We start from the raw sequence: 6,292 nt of genomic DNA on the forward strand, positions 1-6,292 counted from the left end.
AAATCCTACAACAAGGGCTTCCTTGTTTAGAAACTCCTAGAAATCATCCCTAGGTATTGGGAGCTGAAACCTAGGAATGATGATGAACTAGAAATGGAAGAATCTAAAGGGCTCTACAAATGATGTAATATATATTTGATTTTCGGCAGCTAGTTAGGAGGGAAGCTGAGTGCACAGCTTCTGAGGGGCTAATATGCTTCCTGTGGAAATTAATACATATTGTTTTCTTCAATAAAACACTATTTATTCATACTGTCCTTTAAAGATTGACACTTTCAGCTAAATTTCTGATACAATTCTTATAATTTTATAACAGATATTCTGAATAGATGATGATAGTTTTGCTATCAATATTATTATTTCTGTTTTGCAAATGGGAAAATTGAGACTTTGCATGGATAATTATTATATCTGTAAGACCATAGATGAGATATTTAAAATCACATTTTAAAATAACATTTTTCTGGTCCAAATTTTGCCCTTTAAACTGTTTGAAGGTTGTTAAGCAAAATGACAGAATTTAAGAGTTATTAATGGTTTTACATTTCTTATCTCCTGAGTATAAACTCTAATCTGGGTTCTTTCAAAACTCAGAAAAATAGTTAATAGTAGACTCAAATTGATCCCAGAATTTCTTTTGGTCTATGGTGTTTCTAAAAATGACAGGGAGGAACTCAAGGGGCATATACAGTGTGAGGGAAAATTTTCCCACACTAGGACACCAAGAATTAAGTGACCAAAGTCATAAAATGGTATGTGGTCAGAGGTAGGATAAACGCTTGTATTTCCCACCCTTCCTGTCACACTGAGCTTCCCAGGTCTTTTAACCCAAGACACTGATAAACACTCAAGACAGCCTTTTCTGCCTGTGTATTCTGTGCACTTGGTTTCCTGTCTTTCTTACAAACAGTTTAGATAAGAAAAAATTTTGGAGCCAGTTTGAGTTTGCTATTAGTTATTTCTATGAATTTGTAAGTACATGGAGGTTGAAGTACAGAGTTAAGAGATACATAAGGGCTTTTTTTTAAAAAAATTGTTTTCTAAACCATAAATATACTCCTTAAATTATCTGCATTTAAAGGAAGAATTTGGACTAAGAAAGGAAATAGGAACCCTGAGGCCCGGTACAGCTTAGCCTATTTGTTAAAGATATCAATGCATATTCAAAGGTACACAACATATTTCTAAGGAGGCCCAGTATTCTGCAGCTGGGAGTGGAAGGGCAAAAGGTGAATTGTATTTTTTAAGCCTGTCACTTTGAAAACTCCCTGCTTCCAAACTCAATACATCTCCAGGATTGTCACAGCAGCAGTTCAGCACAAGAAGCAAAGGCATCTTTGGAAGTAACTACACGTAGCACTCTTTAATCTCTCCCTAGGCCTGTGAGAACTTGTTTATCTGGCAGCTTTTTCTAAGTACTATGCTCTTTGGTGGATGTATTTGGCAATCTAGCATCTGTAGAGTTATAATCGGGAGGCCTTAGAGAGAGGCAATTCCTTTTAAATAGATCTGAATGGATAAGCATTAAGTGACTTCCCTACAAGCATGTTCAAATCCTCATAGAATATATTCAAGTTCCACTCTGATCTTATTCTTTGAACACTTGAGCCCCTTTTCATGGCTATTATGATACAGTTTTATGGTAAGTTAAGTAATGACACTATGTGCATTGAGATTATTCTTAAAATGGTCAGTGTAGCAATTTTATAAAGTGCTCAATAGTTTGTGCATGAATGATATCTCTATTTGCCATCAATCTTTGAAATAACCACAGTAACATAACCAGAAAAGCCCATTTGACTAGCCTGCAATCCAGGTACAATTGTGTTTCTACTGCCTCCATTAGGATTCGAGAAACTGTTCTAACTTCAGAGATGCAAAGCCAATCTCAAAGTCATTCTCTCTGTAAAAAGTACAACTTCAGGTGAAAGAGGAGGTAAAGGTGCATTGTTTATGATAATAAAGAACAAAAGTCAAAAAGAAAGAGGGACAGATGGATTTCAAAGGCACAGATTCACTTAAGAATGTGAAGATGAGGATCTTCTCCTTAGGAACCCAGTGCTCATACACTGCACAGAGTGCCCGGACAGCTTTCTGGCCCTCTGGGGTTTCATCCCCTCCGATCAAGACTCTGTCCGGGTTCTTCAGGTCCTTGATGGCTGTTCCCTCTGCCAAGAACTCGGGATTGGACAGGACCTGTAAGTTCAGGTTGGGCTTGGTGTTGGCATCAAATATGCGCCGGATGCTCTCTGCTGCCCGCACGGGGACCGTGCTTTTCTCAGTCACGATTTTGTACCCATTTGAATTCTGCACAATGCGGCGAGCGCAAGCTTCGATATACTTCAGATCTGCTGCCCGGCCTTTTCCCATGCCATATGTTTTTGTTGGTGTGTTCACAGAAATAAATACTAGATCGGCTTCTCTGATGGCATCATCAATATTGGTAGAAAAAAACAGATTTTTCCCTCGACAGGATTCGACTACTTCCTTTAGCCCAGGCTCATAAATAGGAAGGGTTGGAGAATTCCACAGGATCCATACGAAGCATGTGATGGAGCCCACGCCCTTGTCATCTGCACTGAGTGGGACATGTTTAAGGAACTGGATTATGAACGGATTCATAAAAGAATGCTGAAGCCAGCCTTTATCTTTGATGGTCGGCGTGTCCTGGATGGGCTCCACAGTGAACTGCAGACCATAGGCTTCCAGATTGAAACAATTGGCAAAAAGGTATCTTCCAAGAGAATTCCATACACTCCTGGTGAAATTCCAAAGTTTAGTCTTCAGGATCCACCAAACAAGAAACCCAAAGTCTAGACATTACCCTTTTACCTGTGATGATTTGGTACTTCAGGGTAGCCAGCATCTGTCTGATACTAAATGGTAAATGAACTACATGTTTTTAAGGAAACAAAAATATTTTTATAATCATCAAATTTATACTAGCTATATGGGTGTTAGAATATCTAGTAATTATGAGTCTAGAATAATTTTTACATATTTTTATATTATTGTCCTTTCGGTTATTGAATGGATGGAAAACAATCATGTTGGTTCAAATGTCTGTTTTTGTAAAATAAAAAAACCTTGAACTTTTTAGCATTACAGATTGTCCAGACTGCACTTTAATAATATGAGGGAAAGGCAGTCTTGTTGTCCTGTGTTGTCTGTCTGCTTCTCATTAAATGGGACTTTGAAGCCATGAAATCACTGTGCGGGCATGGGCTGGTTAAAGTTCTCTGGCCTTTTGTTTTAATGAGATTATGTCATTAGTAGTTTTAATTGTTTCCCCCAAAAGATCTGCATTTCTCTGTACAATTAACTTGAGCAGGGCTTTCTTTTTTTGGAAAATTTAACCTGAGGAGAAAATCAGTAGTATGGTCTGTTTTGTTCTGTTTCTTAGCCTCTGTAGCTGCTTGTCACATTTGCACCTATGAGTCAAGAAATGTTTGTTACCTTTATTTTGATTTTTTTATTTCTATTACAATTCAAATTTTTTTCTTTAAGCAAAGAAAACCAATAAAATCTCATGTGTAAACTGGAAAAAAAAAAAAAAAGAATGTGAAGATGAGAGCCTATTAGGGAATCACACTTGTCTATTCAAAAGACAATAGCAGAGTCTTTCCTCATATCTGTGACCTCACTAGCCCTGGGAAGCTGGCTGGGTTTATGTTATATCTTCAGAGAGACTACTATGATTCACCAAAGAAACAGTGCCAAGAACCCCTCAAAGAGATCCACAAATGGACACAATGTAGAAACCAACAGATTATGGGAAGTCCAGCCCAATGGATACATTGACACTACAGATCTTGTAGTTTGGTTTAATGATCATGGCAGAAAAGGGGATGGAAAGGTTACTAGAGTCAAAAATTCAGGAAGTCTCCTGTGATGCCAGTTTTTCTAAAACTGGTTATAAAAACATGACAGGAAAAATGGTAATATAAATGGATACATTAGAATGAAAGTAGGAAAATTTCATAGGACCTCAATCCTGAACAAAATATTATAGGCCAATAATAACTAGTGGAAGAAAGAGAATTATCCTTTCTCAGGAGTGAAGTACATATTGGCCCTCCAATGAAGAAACTCTATATAGTCAAATAAACATCAAAACAGTCAATATATATATATATATATATATATATATATATATATATATATATGTGTGTGTGTGTGTGTGTGTGTGTCTGTGTGTTTTTTTTTTGTGTGTGTGTGTGTAGCAATAATAATAAAATAAAAAGGAACTTATCAACATGAGAGTAAAGAAAATACATGGGACGAATTGGAGAGCTAGTAGCAAAGAGTGGCTGGAGGGAAGAAAGGGATGAGGGAAAGCAATGTATTTCAATTTAAATGTTTGCAATTTTAAAAAATGCAAAGATTGGGAAATAAAATTAACTATGAGTTGGAAATCTTTCATATATGTACAGATATCTCATGCCCCAATTTAGACTAGAATAATCCTATCATTTATACAACACACAGGGAAACATAAAGCCTCTTCTATTATTGGATAGATTATTTCAAAATTTAACAACATTGCCAAAATCTATGGATTTTTCTATTCCTGTAAGTTACTTTATGATGACTGTTGCTGCTTTCAATTTTATGCCTTCACTCAACGAGACCCCCAGAATTACACGAATGGTTTCTGTTCTTACATTTTTACATCTCTATTTAAACATAAGCAAATCCTTCAGAGAAATCCTTATCCTTCCTCTTGTTTATTTGCCATTTTGAGTTTGTATGCCTTTCTGTAGCTAAAATAGCGGCAGAAACTGGAAGAACCTCTGTCAGAATAGGAAAATAGAGGAGAAACTGGGGTATTAAAGATCAATTCTGCAACAGCCTTTCTCTTCAGCTGAAGCTAATGAAACTATAGAGATAGGTATTTGTTTGGTGCTTAAATTTTTGTTTTAATTTTGTTATTCTATGATCTTTTGATTAATCTGTTTGGTTTATTTTTATAGGTCTGAAAAACGAGCATTTGCCTTAGATTCTTCGTGAACTAGCTATGCTGATTCACAATTGTCTTTCAGTGTTCTGATTTCAGAATTATTTAACACCCAAAAAATAACCCAACGATTATTCAACTATTCAAGTTAGTGTTTATATTAGTGGAAACTTAAGGGTTCTTTGAAATGTCAGTTGTGTTGGATGATGTTTTACTGGGGCAAAAACGTGAAGGAACATTTTGCTGAAGTGGATACAGGCTAAGACAGCCTGGTGAAGGAATATTTAGCTGGAGCAGACACAGATGAAAAGATGTTCTGCTAAAGCAAACACATGAAAAGACATGTGATGATGGATTCTTTGCTAACCATGCACATGTATTGCTCTGCTTTACATTGCATAGTTGAGCTCCATTTGTCAGGTCTCCAAAGAGAGAAATACACCAAAAAACTTTTGGTAGTATGCTATGATTTCTTGTGAATCTTCCGACTCAAACTGATTGGCAAAGTGATGACAGTAAGATAGACTCACATGCTGAGGCAAGACATGGTGAGGCAAGACTAGTTGAGGAGGACATGCGATGTTTGGAGGGCATGTGATGTTTGGAGTGCATATAGAAAGGACTCGACAGACAGTGACAGAGGCAGAGCTTGGCTTGCTGGTAGTACTCATGTACAATGCTTGTAGATTTTCCCTGATCTTCACTTCCCTGAGAGAGGTACAGCCAACAACTTTTCCTGGGGTTCCTGTTGGTCCTGGTACCTTCTACTGACTTGCACTAATTCAGCTGAGGCCTGGCTATTCCCGCTAGATTGTGCCATCACTGCTGTTATCCCAACACTTACTGAACTAGACTGCTCATATATCCTTAAAGTGTTTGTGAGTAGGTTGAGATGCTGCTGCTGACCTGTGAACCGAACTTCTGATTCCCAGACAATGCAGATGGGATTTGCTCTAAAGAACCATTTCTAAACAGATCTATATCTCCAGTATCCTTTCTTTTACACTACTTCTGTTGGGCTGGAAGGGAGGTTAAAACATTTAATAACTATCATTAAAAACAGGTTTTGAAAAATTAAAGTTACATGTCAATAGTGGCAAAAGATGAGGAGGATTAAAATTGGATAAAGACTAAGTAAATAAGAAACACAATTCATTCTGGAGAGAGCAGGAACTTTTGGGTTTGTGTGTATATTTATTGATAGTGTTAAGGCTTAAATGTAGAGCCTTGCCCATGGGAAGAAAGTCCTTAACTACTGATCTTCATTTATATCCCACAGCAGGAATATTTCTGGCTAATAATGCTTGATATGTGCAAAAGTGTCTAAATAGAAAA

At 36.9% G+C, this 6,292-nt stretch overlaps 1 pseudogene; it reads right to left on the reverse strand.

Annotated features, from left to right (window-relative positions):
* Positions 1-1,920: 1,920 nt before the first annotated feature.
* On the reverse strand, positions 1,921-2,622 carry LOC114619371 (annotated as a pseudogene).
* Positions 2,623-6,292: the final 3,670 nt, after the last annotated feature.

The sequence above is a fragment of the Grammomys surdaster genome, unplaced genomic scaffold (assembly GCF_004785775.1).
Source record: "Grammomys surdaster isolate TR1022 unplaced genomic scaffold, NIH_TR_1.0 150, whole genome shotgun sequence".
NCBI lineage: Eukaryota > Metazoa > Chordata > Mammalia > Rodentia > Muridae > Grammomys > Grammomys surdaster.